An 18,346-nucleotide genomic window follows, 5' to 3' on the forward strand; every position below is an offset into this window, starting at 1 on the left:
AAAAATTCATAACTGTCAAAAAAAAAGATCAAATTTGTTTTATATTTGAGAGCATTATGTAAGATGGTATCCTTTATTTTATTTATCCTTTATATAAATTCCCAAAATTCGGAAATCTGCTTTTGTCACACCATTATTCAAAGGTGGTGACCCAACAATATTAAATAATTACAGGCCAATTTCAAAACTTTGCATCTCATCAAAAAAAATTGGAATCCTTAATAAATGAACAGCTGAAAGAAATTCCAGTCAGGTTTTAGGAAAGGTCATAGTATCATAACAGCAACATTAAAGGTGATCAATGATATCTTGACAGCTCTTGACAATAAGCAACATTATGCAGTGCTTTTTATTGATTTGTCAAAAGCTTTTGACTCTGTAAATCATATTTTACTCAAAGAGAGATTGATCAATATTGAAAAAAGGCAGTTGGATGGATCTGTAATTATCTCACTGACAGGTCCCAATGTGTTAAATCAGATAATATTTGTTCTAATATTCTTTCATTAACTAAAGGACTGCCCCAAGGCTCCGTTTTGGGGCCACTCCTATTTACTATCTATGTGAACTGTTGGCCAGGATCTTGTGGGCACTAATTACCATTTTTATGCTGATGATATGGTTATCTATAGTTTTGCAAAAACTCTTAGTGCTAGTGTTTTTACATTCCAAAATGCTTTGAATATAGTTCAAAACATGTTTCTACAACTGGATCTTTCTTTAAACGCAAATAAGAGCAAGTTGATGCTATTTTCCAAAACAAAGAGCAATCTGCAGATAAATCTTCCAATTGTCACTCTTCAAGGGACAGAAATTGAAAGAATTAAATCTTTTAAATATTTAGGTATTTTAGTTGATGACAGTCTTAGCTTTAAAAGACATGTTGAACATTTGGTTAGGAAATTGAGGCTGAAAATTGGTTTTTACTTCAGAAATAGGCTATGTTTTTCCTTCAATGCAAAAAAGAAACTTGCAGCTGCAACATTTTTACCCATTCTGGATTATGGTGACCTCATTTATATTAATGCCCCAATTCAAGTATTGAAATGACTGGATTCTGTTTATCATGCTTCGTTGCGGTTTATTACAAACTGTAAGCCTCGCACACACCAGTGTGAACTTTACGCATGTGTGGGCTGGCCAGCATTGGATAATCGTAGACTCACTCACTGGTATGCCTTTATTTATAAGGGTATTCTGTGCCTGCTCCCTTCATATTTGTGTGAATATATTCAACCAAAAGCGGTTGGACTGTATTCTTTGCGCTCACAAGATGCACTGCTATTGTCTGTACCAAGTGTCCGTACAGAAGCTGGTAAGGTGGCATTTCAGTATTCTGCCCCCCAGGGCTGGACTGGGGAAATTTTTCAGGCCGGGCATTTTTTCAGGTATCGAAAAAATTAAGCCTGCTGTGACAGTGTGTTTTTTTTTTTTTCTTTTTTCGTCCCTTAACCGATCAATGTGCACCAGGAGACATACATTTTAACACTATAAGAAGCATTATGAAAAGTTCTCCCGAAATACAGTTATCATAGGCTTATCAAAAGTACGATCTATTGACAGTAGGTCACATTACTTTTTAGACATAATAAGCCGTCATTTCATTCAGCCTTGTTACTTAAATTTAGAAATAGAAATTATATAAAAACATTTGTTATAGAAATACTGTAGGCTATACTATAAATAATATATAATTACTTGTGTGATAAAAGTCATCATATAAAGCAAGAAATGACTGGATGACTGGATCAATGAGTGGATACAAAGGTTGAACTTTTGAAACTGCAATACACAAAAAGGCCACAAGATGGAGACAGTTGTCTATCTCACTACAAGCTACAAGTAACATCAAGGATTTCTTTTATTACCAATTTGTGTTGCTAATCAACTTAGAGAATGACTCTCAATTTAAAGTAAAATGTTAGGTAGGTGAAATTATGCCAGGACTTGGGAAAATACATTTTAGACAGGGACGTATGACCGACACACGACCGTCACACAAATAGAATAAAGAATAAAGAAACAACCTGGCGGCGACAGCATGGTAGCTAGCCATGCACACCATTTGCACAGGTTACATTGCTAGGCTAGGTTACGTGACTGGCAGAGTTAGCACGAACGAAAATAATATCCAACCTTAATTCATATCTGAGTGACCCAGTTAGACAGCACTTTACTTCAACTTCAACTTTTTTTTTTATATAGCGCCAAATCACAACAAACAGTTGCCCCAAGGCGCTTTATATTGTAAGGCAAGGCCATACAATAATTATGAAAAACCCCAACGGTCAAAACGACCCCCTGTGAGCAAGCACTTGGCTACAGTGGGAAGGAAAAACTCCCTTTTAACAGGAAGAAACCTCCAGCAGAACCAGGCTCAGGGACGTCTGACCAGAAGATCAGAATGTCTCTCTCACACACAGATGTCTGATTTATGAACAAGTTAGGTTGCTGTTCATCAGTTAAAGCTGAAGTTAACCTTCACTTGGCCGTAGTGGTCCCTGCCTCACTTTATAGTCACCCTTTCTTGACTTCAATGAAAATATATACTTGTTTTAAAAAAGGAAAATAAAGACCTCTTTCTTGACCTCATATGTAACTGTTGACAGCACTGTAACAGTAAAACTTGTAATTTCTAACCTACATTATTAATAAATGTAACAATTAAATTCTTTCTAACATTTTTCTAACGTTTAAATTTTCTCTAAACATTTAACTTGTCGAAATTATTATTATTTTAAGCAATATTAGTAGTTGTAGTAAAAAAAGGCTTCAAAACTGGACCTTTAATCTAGGGGTGTTGTGAGGGGGGGACATCCTTGCCCCACGCCCCCATTCCATCTGGATTCGCCCCTGTTTTGGCGTTTGAGCACAAAGAATGGATAACATTTATTTATGCAGAAAACATGACCAGATTTACAGGTCAGAAAGTTTTATTGCGTTTTCACATCATGCGCTCCCCAGAAAGAGAGTGTAGGTGCATTTGAGTGGAAAATAGTGTTAGTTGTTGACGTGTGGCGGAGGATCAGCTGTTTTAACGTGCAGATACGGAGCAGCTCAGCTCAGAATTCTAAATAAAGGAGGAAAAAAGCATAAAAATGTCTTTGTAAAGCTCAGTGCTGTTATCACCGCGCTTTAAGAGGTGATGACGAGTCGTAGCTGCTACAAAAAAAAAAAAAAAAAAAAATCCGCAGGCCAGTAGGCCATCAGGCCAGCGGACAAATGCCCGGTGTGCAATATTATCAGTCCAGCGGTGCTGCCCCCACAACATGGAACAATTTACAAAAAGACTGGAAATTAAAGAAACTGCTTTCAATAGGCCAGTTTAAACTTTTGCTCAAAGGTTTGGAAACGAAAGCCATGGATTGTAAAGTTTTTAAATACTCTTATGAAATTGTTATGAAATTGTTTGTAATGTCCTGAATTGGTGTGATCTGTGCCGCGGTCTTGGCCACGACTCCCTTGAAAAAGAGATTGGTAATCTCAATGGGACTTTCCTGGTTAAATAAAGGTTAAATAAAAAAAACTAAAATTTATCAACAGACAAAGTTTGATCCAGATCTGATCCAGATTTCAGATTTTGTAGCCATTTAAATTTAACATTGAAAACCCCGTTTAATGTATATTTAACGTTATATTTTAATCAAACATGCTCCAATCACTCTCATATTTGAAAGTAAGGTGTTGTCTGGCACTCACTATCACCTGACAAAGTTTGATCCAGATCTGATCCAGATTACAGATTTTGTGGCCATTTAAATTTAACACTGAAACCCCCATTTAATGTATATTTTACATTATATCTTAATCAAAAGTGCCTCAGTCACTGTCATTTTTCTGTTATGCATTTACCTACACCAACAAAATTGGATAGAGGTTCCAATTTTATGCCTGTTTGTCTATCTTATCAGTCAGAAACAAAGTGCCAAAAAGCAATGACAAATTGTGCATAGCAGAAATAACCAAGGTTCTGTGAAAATGATCTGAAAAAGAATTCAGAAACCAAAAAAAAAAAAAAAACCCCTGACAACACCACAAAAACCTCAAGTCAAGTGCATGAATTAAATACATACTCCTGATATTTGATCACATGTAATTTATCTTATGATAACAGGACTTTGACCTTGAAAATTTGTTCCAAGGTAAAATTTTGTGAAATTGGAAACTAGTGGTGAACGTTTACGCGGTGCATCTTGTTTTTGTATATCTCACCAACCAAGAACCTAGATGGATCAAACATGGTGGGAATATTACTTGGATAGATGTCTACAGATGATAAGGAAGGAAAACACGGTCTAAAAGACACCTGTTTTGTACATCTCAAAAAGCAAGAAGCCTAGATGGATGATCTAAAGCATATGTTGATCAGCAAAATTTATGATTCATAAGAATGCATAATGAAGTCACACAGAAGTCATATGATGATGTCACACAGTCAAAAACCAGTCCATCCATCCATCCATCCATCCATTTTCTTCCGCTTTATCTGGAGTCAGGTCGTGGGGGACAGCAGCTCAAACAAAGCCGCCCAGACCTCCCGATCCACACACACCTCCCCCAGCTCCTCCGGGGGAACCCCGAGGCATTCCCAAGCTAGCCGAGAGACGTAGTCCCTCCAGCATGTCCTGGGTCTTCCCCGAGGTCTTCTCCCAATGGGACGTGCCCGGAACACCTCTCCAGTGAGGCGTCCAGGGGGCATCTGGAAAAGATGTCCGAGCCACCTCAGCTGGCTCCTTTCAATGTGGAGGTCCAGTCTCATATTTATTCACCTTTTTTGTTGTGATAACGTCATGAGATGCATCACATTTTCGTGACACGGTTAAATTTTGCTTACTATTTTTAACCTTAAGTCTAACCATAACCATACCCCCCACAAAGGAGCGGTCAAGTGCAGCTTTGGTGTGTTGATATCATGTAGAAAGAGAAAGAGTTTGCGGTACAGATCAACAAAAACTAAAGTTGAGTATGTTGCTAAGTGCAGTGGTAAGAGGACACTAAGAGGATGACTGGAACAGGTCACTCTGGAGAATCATTGGGTGCTGCTGGAATGACGTTTTGTCAAATGAGCAGTGGTGGGCACAGTTCTGCTAATCGCTAATTAGCAAGGCTAATGTTTTTGTTAACGGATGAGCTTTTCAGCTAACTTTGAAAACCATCAGTGGACCAATTGTTTCCATTAACTTTCAGTCTGCTAATATTGTTTTTGCTGGTAAAGTAAATTTAACGGTGTTTGTAAATGTTTGTAAACCCTAAAATCATACATCTTAGCTCCTGTTTATGAATGCAGAAAGCTAGCAAACAATTCTGGTTCACAGGTCAAAGCACACAAGTGCTGGTAAGAATTCAATTTCAATTTATTTCATTTATATAGCACCAAATCACAACAAAGTTACCTCAAGGTGCTTCACACAAGTAAGGTCTAACCTTACCAACCCCCACAGCAAGCACACAGGCGACAGTGGTAACGAAAAATTCCTGCTAATGATTTGAGGAAGAAACCTCAAGCAGACTGGAGTCAAATCTCTGGATGGAGCCACACCTCAAACAGATCAGAAAGACAACAAATACAGTATAATTTGTCAGCATTAAGCAACAAGAAAAACAGAAGAATACTAAGGTGATCGCCGGCCACCCACCAGCCCAAAACTTCACTAAAAGACTTTAGATAAAGTTGAGGCCGTGGCCCGCTCCCGCCTAAAGAGACAAGATGTTACACTGTGGACAAAAATGGTATGTAAGCATCTCAAAACTCAGTATTTTTATTTATTTATTTTTCGTGCATTTGTTTTGTGTTTGTGAACACAATAAGGGTGAGCCATAGCTCCCTTACTGGTTTATAAATATATAATATAAACTGTGACTTCTAATACTGCGATTTACTGCTTTTGATGACAGTGTTTTGGGTTTTATTTCTTATTTATTAATTTTTCGTGTGTTCGTTTTGTGTTTGTGATAACATTTGAATTTACCCAGCAGCCCCTGTGGTGCTTAAACTCAAAACTGGCTTATCAGTAGCCAACAGTGTACCGAGTCAGTACTAAACGTTAGCGGTTACCGGTAACGTCCGCCATATTGGATGTCTTCTTGTTTACATCCGTGAAACTTAAAAAGTAGCCCGTCAGCCTTCTCACAAACTCATCTTGCAACAGTGAGCTGGCACAGTTAGTCAGAAGCTGCAGGCAGTGTGTACAATGTGCATGTGATGGTCAAACGAGTTATGTACAATTTAAAAATGAAGAAGAGAAATGTGTACGAGTATACACGAAGATAAGAAAGGTCAAAGATGATTTCCTTTTATAGCATGTATCCAATGAGGTATTTTGTCTGTAGTTTACTTTCATTTTGTGTTATTTTACTGCTGTGTTTGCCAATGAGCTAACGTGGTGTGTATCTGTGTTTAATATCAAATCAAATCAATTTTATTTATATAGCGCCAAATCACAACAAACAGTTGACCCAAGGCACTTTATATTGTAAGGCAAAGCCATACAAGAATTACGGAAAAACCCCAACGGTCAAAACGACCCCCTGTGAGCAAGCACTTGGTGACAGTGGGAAGGAAAAACTCCCTTTTAACAGGAAGAAACCTCCAGCAAAACCAGGCTCAGGGAGGGGCAGTCTTCTGCTGGGACTGGTTGGGGCTGAGGGAGAGAACCAGGAAAAAGACATGCTGTGGAGGGGAGCAGAGATCAATCACTAATGATTAAATGCAGAGTGGTGCATGCAGAGCAAAAAGAGAAAGAAACACTCAGTGCATCATGGGAACCCCCCAGCAGTCTAAGTCTATAGCAGCATAACTAAGGGATGGTTCAGGGTCACCTGATGCAGCCCTAACTATAAGCTTTAGCAAAAAGGAAAGTTTTAAGCCTAATCTTAAAAGTAGAGAGGGTGTTTGTCTCCCTGATCTGAATTGGGAGCTGGTTCCAGAGGAGAGGAGCCTGAAAGCTGAAGGCTCTGCCTCCCATTCTACTCTTACAAACCCTAGGAACTACAAGTAAGCCTGCAGTCTGAGAGCAAAGCGCTCTATTGGGGTGATATGGTACTATGAGGTCCCTAAGATAAGATGGGACCTGATTATTCAAAACCTTATGAGTAAGAAGAATAATTTTAAATTCTATTCTAGAATTAACAGGAAGCCAATGAAGAGAGGCCAATATGGGTGAGATATGCTCTCTCCTTCTAGTCCCTATCAGTACTCTAGCTGCAGCATTTTGAATTAACTGAAGGCTTTTCAGGGAACTTTTAGGACAACCTGATAATAATGAATTACAATAGTCCAGCCTAGAGGAAATAAATGCATGAATTAGTTTTTCAGCATCACTCTGAGACCACCATGTTTCTAAGATTTGTGGGGCCAAGTACAATAACTTCAGTTTTATCTGAGTTTAAAAGCAGGAAATTAGAGGTCATCCATGTCTTTATGTCTGTAAGACAATCCTGCAGTTTAGCTAATTGGTGTGTGTCCTCTGGCTTCATGGATAGATAAAGCTGGGTATCATCTGCATAACAATGAAAATTTAAGCAATGCTGTCTAATAATACTGCCTAAGGGAAGCATGTATAAAGTGAATAAAATTGGTCCTAGCACAGAACCTTGTGGAACTCAATAATTAACCTTAGTCTGTGAAGAAGATTCCCCATTTACATGAACAAATTGTAATCTATTAGATAAATATGATTCAAACCACCGCAGCGCAGTGCCTTTAATACCTATGGCATGCTCTAATCTCTGTAATAAAATTTTATGGTCAACAGTATCAAAAGCAGCACTGAGGTCTAATAGAACAAGCATAGAGATGAGTCCACTGTCTGAGGCCATAAGAAGATCATTTGTAACCTTCACTAATGCTGTTTCTGTACTATGATGAATTCTAAAACCTGACTGAAACTCTTCAAATAGACCATTCCTCTGCAGATGATCAGTTAGCTGTTTTACAACTACCCTTTCAAGAATTTTTGAGAGAAAAGGAAGGTTGGAGATTGGCCTATAATTAGCTAAGATAGCTGGGTCAAGTGATGGCTTTTTAAGTAATGGTTTAATTACTGCCACCTTAAAAGCCTGTGGTACATAGCCAACTAATAAAGATAGATTGATCATATTTAAGATCAAAGCATTAATTAACGGTAGGGCTTCCTTGAGCAGCCTGGTAGGAATGGGGTCTAATAGACATGTTGATGGTTTGGAGGAAGTAACTAATGAAAATAACTCAGACAGAACAATCGGAGAGAAAGTGTCTAACCAAATACCGGCATCACTGAAAGCAGCCAAAGAGAATGATATGTCTTTGGGATGGTTATGAGTAATTTTTTCTCTAATAGTTAAAATTTTATTAGCAAAGAAAGTCATGAAGTCATTACTAGTTAAAGTTAAAGGAATACTCGGCTCAATAGAGCTCTGACTCTTTGTCAGCCTGGCTACAGTGCTGAAAAGAAACCTGGGGTTGTTCTTATTTTCTTCAATTAGTGATGAGTAGTAAGATGTCCTAGCTTTACGGAGGGCTTTTTTATAGAGCAACAGACTCTTTTTCCAGGCTAAGTGAAGATCTTCTAAATTAGTGAGACGCCATTTCCTCTCCAACTTACGGGTTATCTGCTTTAAGCTGCGAGTTTGTGAGCTATTCCATGGAGTCAGGCACTTCTGATTTAAGGCTCTCTTTTTCAGAGGAGCTACAGCATCCAAAGTTGTCCTCAATGAGGATATAAAACTATTGACGAGAATAATTGGAATTGGATTGGAATAATAATACTGTGTATTATTAGTTGTCACAGTTCAATTTGGAAAGAAGACTTTGGTAAAACCAGTTGAGGAAACCACTGTCTGATCATGCTTCAGAGGGAGTCACGCCTGAACCAGATCCAGTATGCAGGTACCTCAGTACTGAGGACCGCAAGAATTGGACAAGGCCAAGGACATGGCCACATGCCACCAGACTGCAGCAGATAGATGGCTACTTTCAGGAAGAGAAGACTGACCAGTGCTTGCCGATCAGGATCCATGGTGCATCTTTAGTATAATAATCACTGATCATTTTTTTGTTTCCCACAGAAGGCAGGTGACCATTGTCTACCTGATGAAGGTGATCCTTTTGCTGTTAGTCAGGAACAGGAAGAGAACATCTGCAAGGACCCAGCTGAAGTAGAGAAGATACAGAAGACAATGGATCAGCAAAACATAAGTTGGAAGAGACCTACGCAGAGCTCAGAAGCTGTAGGATTATGAAAGAAAACCAGACCGAGGCTGTGATCCAGGAAACAGCACAGAGAGCTGGAACATCTGAAAAACCAAGTCACTCACCAGTTCAGCTTTTAGAGAGATGAAACTCAACCTGTAGATCTTTGTGGTGTTGCTGCTTTTTCTCTTGGAGATGACTTTTCTTGGTCATCAACAGTTGTTGGTAATTGTGGAGAACAAGGACAGTCATCTCCTGGAGATAGAGCACCGACACCACTAAGATCTAAAGGTCAAACCTGCTCATTTGGGAAAAACAAACAAACAAACAAACAAAAAAAACACAAACAGACCTCAGTGGAAGTCCACGATAAGAAGAAAATGGAAGCTACGATGAAGCACTTTCATCAGCAGCTGGCAGAGCCAGAGGCCCAGGGGCAGCATCCAAAGGGAAACTGGACAAACAGACATTATCAAAGAGTGTGTTATCACAGGTATTTTTGTTGTTGGACAGTTGACAGCAGAATCCTTCATCAACTGACTTCTGGAACAGCCGTGTGACTGGACTCAAGGATGGACAAGAAAGGGGACTTTCAGAATCGCTCATTGCTGTTGTCAACAGCAGATGGTAACATGATGATCTATGAAATGACATAATGTGACCAATTTCCAAAAGCAAAGACACATTAATGTAGATACAGGAGGATTCTTGGCCCCTCTGCACCACAGGAAAGCATGACGTCACGCAGAATAAAAGTTTGGATTGGAAACAAGGTCACTCAGGTCATTTGACAGTTGATTTATAACACTTTTTTTTGTACAGGATATAATTCACATTATAGGAAGACTCACATGATTTCATACACATTGAGGAAGTAATCCTTCCATTGTGCATGGTCCTTTGTGTCTTTCAGCTGCTACAATAAAGGAACGCACGGAGATTAGGACAGATCAGTGATTTTCAAATGCCTGTGTTCCTACCTTGATTCAAATGTAACATAACTGTAGAAGAGATGAAGATGAATTGCACAAGGACTGTTAACCTCCTCTCTAGCCTGATGTTTATTTTGAAATTCACGTGAAAAGGGCACAATAGTGCTTCCCATGAATTCTTAGAGGAAAAATAATGTGAAGAACCCATATGGAAGCCATCTGAACAGCTTCATATCTCCATTTGTTTGTGCCGCTGTCTTAAGTGTCCCCGATGTGTGTGTGTGTGTGTGTGTTTGGTGTCTGTGTTGTGAAGTTAAATTCAGCTTTGTGGTGAGGTTTCCTGTTCAGAATAAAGGATAATTATGACTTACAGTTTCTATTGCACATTTTCCACTTGTTATTACCTGATACAGCAGTAAGGGAGAAGAAAAATGAACACATTTGTCACAAAGTGATTCTTTTTTGACAGTACGGTAATAACAGTGAAGAAGATTTCAACATTGCACTGGGCATTTATGAGAAAACTTGCTGATGTAAAACAAAGAGAAAAACTGCTACAGTTTTTCCAGCAGACAGCAGAAGAGGTATAGAGTGAGAAGCTTGACAATCCAGGAGGGACTCAGAGTAGAGCCGTTGCTTCTTGGCAGCCAGTTGAGGTGGTTCAGGTTGTCAATCTAAGGATGTCTTCCAGGCACGTTCAAATGGGAGGAGGCCCCAGATAAGATCCAGGACACACTGGAGGGATTGTATTTCCCAGGAAGAGCTAGAAGACTTGGCTGAGGATAAGGAAGTGTAGGATACATTGTTTTATCTGTTGCCATTGTGGCCTGGACCCAGGTAAGTGGGAGAAAATGAATGCATGAATAAATGAACAGCAGAGGTACGAACCCCTGTCTTCACAGCAGATGCAAATTGGGCTTGCTGCGTTGTATTGGGTTGTGCTATGGAGCCCGACTCTAGGAGTCTGAGCCAGGGAACTACTTCAACAATCGATCCTGTTAGTGTTTACTTAATTCAAACACTATGCTTTTACCTCCTTCAGCTGCTCCCTTGTTTTCACTTACGGTCATCACAGCAGATCCAAGATGGGTTGACAGCAGTCAATGCCAAGCCTTGAACTTTTGCCCATCATGTGACCTGCTGCTTCTCTCTGATTGGCCGCCTCAATTTTATCTTTGGGGCGCACAGAACTGTGACCCAGACACCCCCATTATTTATTGGCAGCGAACTGTATTGTTTTAGTGTTTCTTTTCCTCATGTGGCTGGACAACTAACACTCTCAATCATATACATGTCATCACCACAGCAGGTCATTTCCTCATGCGCAATGATCGTACATGGCAGTTGGTGGCGGTAATGCACCGTCTTTGTTTGCAAACCGCTAGTAAGCTCGAAAGAAGAAGAATCCCTTTCTCTGTCTTACCGGTGTCCACCAGTGGATCCGCAGAAAACTTGGCTATTTCATTACAAAATAAACAGTTCTCAAGGTGTTCACTGGAAGAGAAAAGGGAGATAAAGTGGAACTGACTGCCCCGACTTACAGTAGTAGCAGGCAAGTTATTAATCTTACACCTGGGGCTTCTATGTTATGCTAAGTGGAGCAGGCTAACATCCTCTGGACTTCAAGTTCTTGCAAGTTTTGAATTGCATCATGCCACATGTGGACCTCATCTATGCCAAACTACAAAAGAAAACCATTGATTCGGTCCATGTCAATGGCTGCAGTTCCAGTTAACAGGATGCAGGATGCAGCTGTAAGCTAGTTGATGCAGTTCGGCTCGGTGCGCAGATGGCAGGGCCATGGCGCTGGAATATCGTACGAAACACTGGAAATATACTTTTTTCCTGATGGGAATGTACTTTGGAGACACTATGATGAAATAAGATCGAAAGCAGTGAGGCTTTTGTGGAAAGGTCAGCAGCAAGAGGAAAGAGGATTTATTTTTTCCACCACGCAAGCCGCGGGTCACGAGCGCAGCTTCCACGAGGCCTCGAGCAGCAACCGCGGATCCATCAGCGCGGATACACCGAGGCCGCACGCCACCAGCGCAGCGCAGATTCATCCTGGCTCGCGGTGACCAACAACCCAGGCAGATAACTTCGGCGATTGCCAACAAGCAGCCCACAAGTCGACCATGGGGCCTAAGAAGGTTCTGACGGCAGAGGAGGGTGATGACATTAAAAAGTCTCTGGACTTTTTATCGGAGGAGATTTCTGTTGTGAAACTGCAGCAGAAATCAGTCATGGATCTGGTGGAGGAGGTAAAGGCGTTATGGCTCCAGAACACCGAGAAAGACCGGCGTCTGGTTCATTTGGAAAATCGAGTGGCCTAATTGGAACAATACACCAGAATTAGTGACATCATCATCACAGGTTTGTACATCAAACCACGGTCCTATGCACGGGCGGTGATAGATGAGAGCGGAGGGGAGCCCAGTGAGCAGGAGGTCAGCTCTGTGGAGCAACAGGTGGCTGACTTCCTTCAATCCAAAGGTATAGAGATGGATTTGAGCAATATTGAAGCGTGCCACCCTCTGCCCTGGAGAGATGACGGTGACAAACGAGCCGTCATCGTGAGATTTATTAACAGAAAACACAAAACCGCACTGTTAAAACAAGAAAGAAAATTGAAAGGGTCAAATGTTTTCATCAATGAACATCTGACCAAGCGAAACGTCGACATTGCCAGAATCAAATCAAATCAATTTTATTTATATAGCGCCAAATCACAACAAACAGTTGCCCCAAGGCGCCTTATATTGTAAAGCAAGGCCATACAATAATTATGGAAAAACCCCAACGGTCAAAACGACCCCCTGTGAGCAAGCACTTGGCAACAGTGGGAAGGAAAAACTCCCTTTTAACAGGAAGAAACCTCCAGCAGAACCAGGCTCAGGGAGGGGCAGTCTTCTGCTGGGACTGGTTGGGGCTGAGGGAGAGAACCAGGAAAAAGACATGCTGTGGAGGGGAGCAGAGATCAATCACTAATGATTAAATGCAGAGTGGTGCATGCAGAGTGGTGCATACAGAGCAAAAAGAGAAAGAAACACTCAGTGCATCATGGGAACCCCCCAGCAGTCTAAGTCTATAGCAGCATAACTAAGGGATGGTTGAGGGTCACCTGATCCAGCCCTAACTATAAGCTTTAGCAAAAAGGAAAGTTTTAAGCCTAATCTTAAAAGTAGAGAGGGTGTCTGTCTCCCTGATCTGAATTGGGAGCTGGTTCCACAGGAGAGGAGCCTGAAAGCTGAAGGCTCTGCCTCCCATTCTACTCTTACAAACCCTAGGAACTACAAGTAAGCCTGCAGTCTGAGAGCGAAGCGCTCTATTGTGGTGATATGGTACTATGAGGTCCCTAAGATAAGATGGGACCTGATTATTCAAAACCTTATAAGTAAGAAGAAGAATTTTAAATTCTATTCTAGAATTAACAGGAAGCCAATGAAGAGAGGCCAATATGGGTGAGATATGCTCTCTCCTTCTAGTCCCTGTTAGCACTCTAGCTGCAGCATTTTGAATTAACTGAAGGCTTTTCAGGGAACGTTTAGGACAACCTGATAATAATGAATTAGAATAGTCCAGCCTAGAGGAAATAAATGCATGAATTAGTTTTTCAGCATCACTCTGAGACAAGACCTTTCTAATTTTAGAGATATTGCGCAAATGCAAAAAAGCAGTCCTACATATTTGTTTAATATGTGCATTGAATGACATATCCTGATCAAAAATGACTCCAAGATTTCTCACAGTATTACTAGAGGTCATGGTAATGCCATCCAGAGTAAGGATCTGGTTAGACACCATGTTTCTAAGATTTGTGGGGCCAAGTACAATAACTTCAGTTTTATCTGAGTTTAAAAGCAGGAAATTAGAGGTCATCCATGTCTTTATGTCTGTAAGACAATCCTGCAGTTTAGCTAATTGGTGTGTGTCCTCTGGCTTCATGGATAGATAAAGCTGGGTATCATCTGCGTAACAATGAAAATTTAAGCAATGCCGTCTAATAATACTGCCTAAGGGAAACATGTATAAAGTGAATAAAATTGGTCCTAGCGCAGAACCTTGTGGAACTCCATAATTAACCTTAGTCTGTGAAGAAGATTCCCCATTTACATGAACAAATTGTAATCTATTAGATAAATATGATTCAAACCACCGCAGCGCAGTGCCTTTAATACCTATGGCATGCTCTAATCTCTGTAATAAAATTTTATGGTCAACAGTATCAAAAGCAGCACTGAGGTCTAACAGAACAAGCACAGAGATGAGTCCACTGTCTGAGGCCATAAGAAGATCATTTGTAACCTTCACTAATGCTGTTTCTGTACTATGATGAATTCTAAAACCTGACAGAAACTCTTTAAATAGACCATTCCTCTGCAGATCATCAGTTAGCTGTTTTACAACTACCCTTTCAAGAATTTTTGAGAGAAAAGGAAGGTTGGAGATTGGCCTATAATTAGCTAAGATAGCTGGGTCAAGTGATGGCTTTTTAAGTAATGGTTTAATTACTGCCACCTTAAAAGCCTGTGGTACATAGCCAACTAATAAAGATAGATTGATCATATTTAAGATCGAAGCATTAATTAATGGTAGGGCTTCCTTGAGCAGCCTGGTAGGAATGGGGTCTAATAGACATGTTGATGGTTTCGAGGAAGTAACTAATGAAAATAACTCAGACAGAACAATCGGAGAGAAAGAGTCTAACCAAATACCGGCATCACTGAAAGCAGCCAAAGATAATGATACGTCTTTGGGATGGTTATGAGTAATTTTTTCTCTAATAGTTAAAATTTTATTAGCAAAGAAAGTCATGAAGTCATTACTAATTAAAGTTAAAGGAATACTCGGCTCAATAGAGCTCTGACTCTTTGTCAGCCTGGCTACAGTGCTGAAAAGAAACCTGGGGTTGTTCTTATTTTCTTCAATTAGTGATGAGTAGTAAGATGTCCTAGCTTTACGGGGGGCTTTTTTTTTATAGAGCAACAGACTCTTTTTCCAGGCTAAGTGAAGATCTAAATTAGTGAGACGCCATTTCCTCTCCAGCTTACGGTTATCTGCTTTAAGCTGCTAGTTTGTGAGTTATACCATGGAGTCAGGCACTTCTGATTTAAAGCTGTCTTTTTCAGAGGAGCTACAGCATCCAAAGTTGTCTTCAATGAGGATGTAAAACTATTGACGAGATACTCTATCTCACTTACAGAGTTTAGGTAGCTACTCTGCACTGTGTTGGTATATGGCATTAGAGAACATAAAGAAGGAATCATATCCTTAAACCTAGTTACAGCGCTTTCTGAAAGACTTCTAGTGTAATGAAACTTATTCCCCACTGCTGGGTAGTCCATCAGAGTAAATGTAAATGTTATTAAGAAATGATCAGACAGAAGGGAGTTTTCAGGGAATACTGTTAAGTCTTCAATTTCCATACCATAAGTCAGAACAAGATCTAAGATATGATTAAAGTGGTGGGTGGACTCATTTACATTTTGAGCAAAGCCAATTGAGTCTAATAATAGATTAAATGCAGTGTTGAGGCTGTCATTCTCAGCATCTGTGTGGATGTTAAAATCGCCCACTATAATTATCTTATCTAAGCTAAGCACTAAGTCAGACAAAAGGTCTGAAAATTCACAGAGAAACTCACAGTAACGACCAGGTGGACAATAGATAATAACAAATAAAACTGGTTTTTGGGACTTCCAATTTGGATGGACAAGACTAAGAGTCAAGCTTTCAAATGAATTAAAGCTCTGTCTGGGTTTTTGATTAATTAATAAGCTGGAATGGAAGATTGCTGCTAATCCTCCTCCTCGGCCCATGCTACAAGCATTCTGGCAGTTAGTGTGACTCGGGGGTGTTGACTCATTTAAACTAACATATTCATCCTGCTGTAACCAGGTTTCTGTAAGGCAGAATAAATCAATATGTTGATCAATTATTATATCATTTACTAACAGGGACTTAGAAGAGAGAGACCTAATGTTTAATAGACCACATTTAACTGTTTTAGTCTGTGGTGCAGTTGAAGGTGCTATATTATTTTTTCTTTTTGAATTTTTATGCTTAAATAGATTTTTACTGGTTATTGGTGGTCTGGGAGCAGGCACCGTCTCTACGGGGATGGGGTAATGAGGGGATGGCAGAGGGAGAGAAGCTGCAGAGAGGTGTGTAAGACTACAACTCTGCTTCCTGGTCCCAACCCTGGATAGTCACGGTTTGGAGGATTTAAGAAAATTGGCCAGATTTCTAGAAATGAGAGCTGCTCCATCCAAAGTGGGATGGATGCCGTCTCTCCTAACAAGACCAGGTTTTCCCCAGAAGCTTTGCCAATGATCCAGATTCTTTTTTTTTTTTTGTGAGAATATCATGCAACAGTGCAAATATTTCACAGAACAATTCAAAGATTATAAAATCAACGATGAAGATTTTTCAATTATACATTTCAACAGTAGAAGTCTTTCTCATAATATGTCCAGTATTAATGATTGTTTGAAAACATCCAAAAAAAGTTTTTCAGTTATTGCAATTTCAGAAACATGGTGAACTGAGGATAATAAAGATCTAGTATATCTTGATGGTTACGAACTGTTCCTGCTTAATAGGCAGACGAGAAGGGGCGGAGGTGTTGCATTGTATGTACGATCAGATTACAACTGTAAATTAGTTAGCAACATGTCATTTTCAGTGGACAACATCATGGAATGTGTTACCGTAGAAATTACATTTCTAAACTCCAAAAACATGATTGTTACTTGCATTTTCAGAGCTCCTGGGGCAAATATTGACACCTTTGAAGACGTTGTCTTGGGAATGTATAACAAAATTAACAGAAATAAACACTTATTTGTCTGTGGAGATTTCAATATAGATTTTTTAAATCCTCACAATCATCCACAAATCACCTCATTTATAAACACCTTGTACTGTTTGGGACTGTTTCCAACCATCATTCATCCTACCAGAATAACTATGGAGTCAACAACTCTTATCGACAATATTTTAACCAACGCTGTATCCGGTAATCTTAGTGCAGGACTACTGGTCAGTGATATTACTGATCATTTGCCTGTTTTCTCAGTTTTTGCATTGGAGGTCTGTTATAAGTATCAAAGTAATACTAAAATCATGAGTAGAAAAAGTAACACCTGAATCAATTGAAAATTTAAGGGAGGATTTATCAAGTCAGAACTGGTCAGATGTTTTTGTTGTTGATGTTGACAGGTCATATGATGCTTTTATTTCCATTATTTCCAGGTTATATGACAAACACTGTCCTCTTGTTGACAAAGTGTAGAAAAGTCAATACAGCAATAAACCATGGATAACTAAGGGACTTCAGAGGGCATGTAAAAAGAAAAACTTACTGTATAAACAATTCATAAATCTACGAACTAAGGAAGCTGAAAGTAAATATAAAACATATAAGAATAAGTTAACCAACATCATGAGACTCAATAAGAAAAGATATTACAGTGAGTTACTTGTCAAAAGTAGAAATAACATCAAAAATACATGGAACATTTAAAATTAAATAATAAATAAGAATAGAACTACTAGAGATTATCCTTCATTTTTTCATATTAATAACATCATCACAGTTGATAATAACAAGTCCATTGCTGACAACTTTAACGAATACTTCATTAATGTGGGTAAAAATCTTGCAAGTAAAATTGATTCATCGACTAATAACTTCTGGGTAAATAATTCAACATTTAACAAGTCTGTTTCAATGTTTATTGGTGGTACTGATGAAAGGTAAATACTTTATCTGGTTCATGGTTCAAAAAGTAAGAAATCGACTGATTTCAATAATTTGGATATGGCTTTATTAAAAAAAGTATTGATTGTATAGTAAAACCGTTCAGTTACATTTGCAATATGTCTCTTAGTACTGGTAAATTTCCCTCTCAAATGAAAATAGCCAAAGTAATACCTCTATTTAAAACTGGTGACAAACACACCTTTTCTAATTATAGACCTATATCACTCCTGCCACAATTTTCCAAAATTTTGGAAAAAATATTTTTTAAAAGATTGAATGATTATTTATTGAAGCAGGACATAATAAGTGAAGAACAATATGGATTCAGAAAGTTTCAAACTACATCACAGGCTTTGATGGACTTTGTGGAAAATATAGCAACTGCAATTGACAATAAACAATACACAGTAGGTGTTTTTTTTTTATTTGCAGAAAGCGTTTGACACGATTAACCATGGAATATTATTAACTAAATTGCAG

General features: G+C 39.2%; 1 protein-coding gene across 1 annotated transcript in view; it reads right to left on the reverse strand.

The window, feature by feature from the left end:
- The window catches only part of cilp (cartilage intermediate layer protein, nucleotide pyrophosphohydrolase), a 75,865-nt gene that overhangs the window by 25,300 nt on the left and 32,219 nt on the right, over positions 1 to 18,346 (reverse strand). The gene's annotated exons all lie outside the window — the stretch shown is intronic.

Source organism: Thalassophryne amazonica, chromosome 2 (assembly GCF_902500255.1).
Source record: "Thalassophryne amazonica chromosome 2, fThaAma1.1, whole genome shotgun sequence".
Lineage (NCBI taxonomy): Eukaryota > Metazoa > Chordata > Actinopteri > Batrachoidiformes > Batrachoididae > Thalassophryne > Thalassophryne amazonica.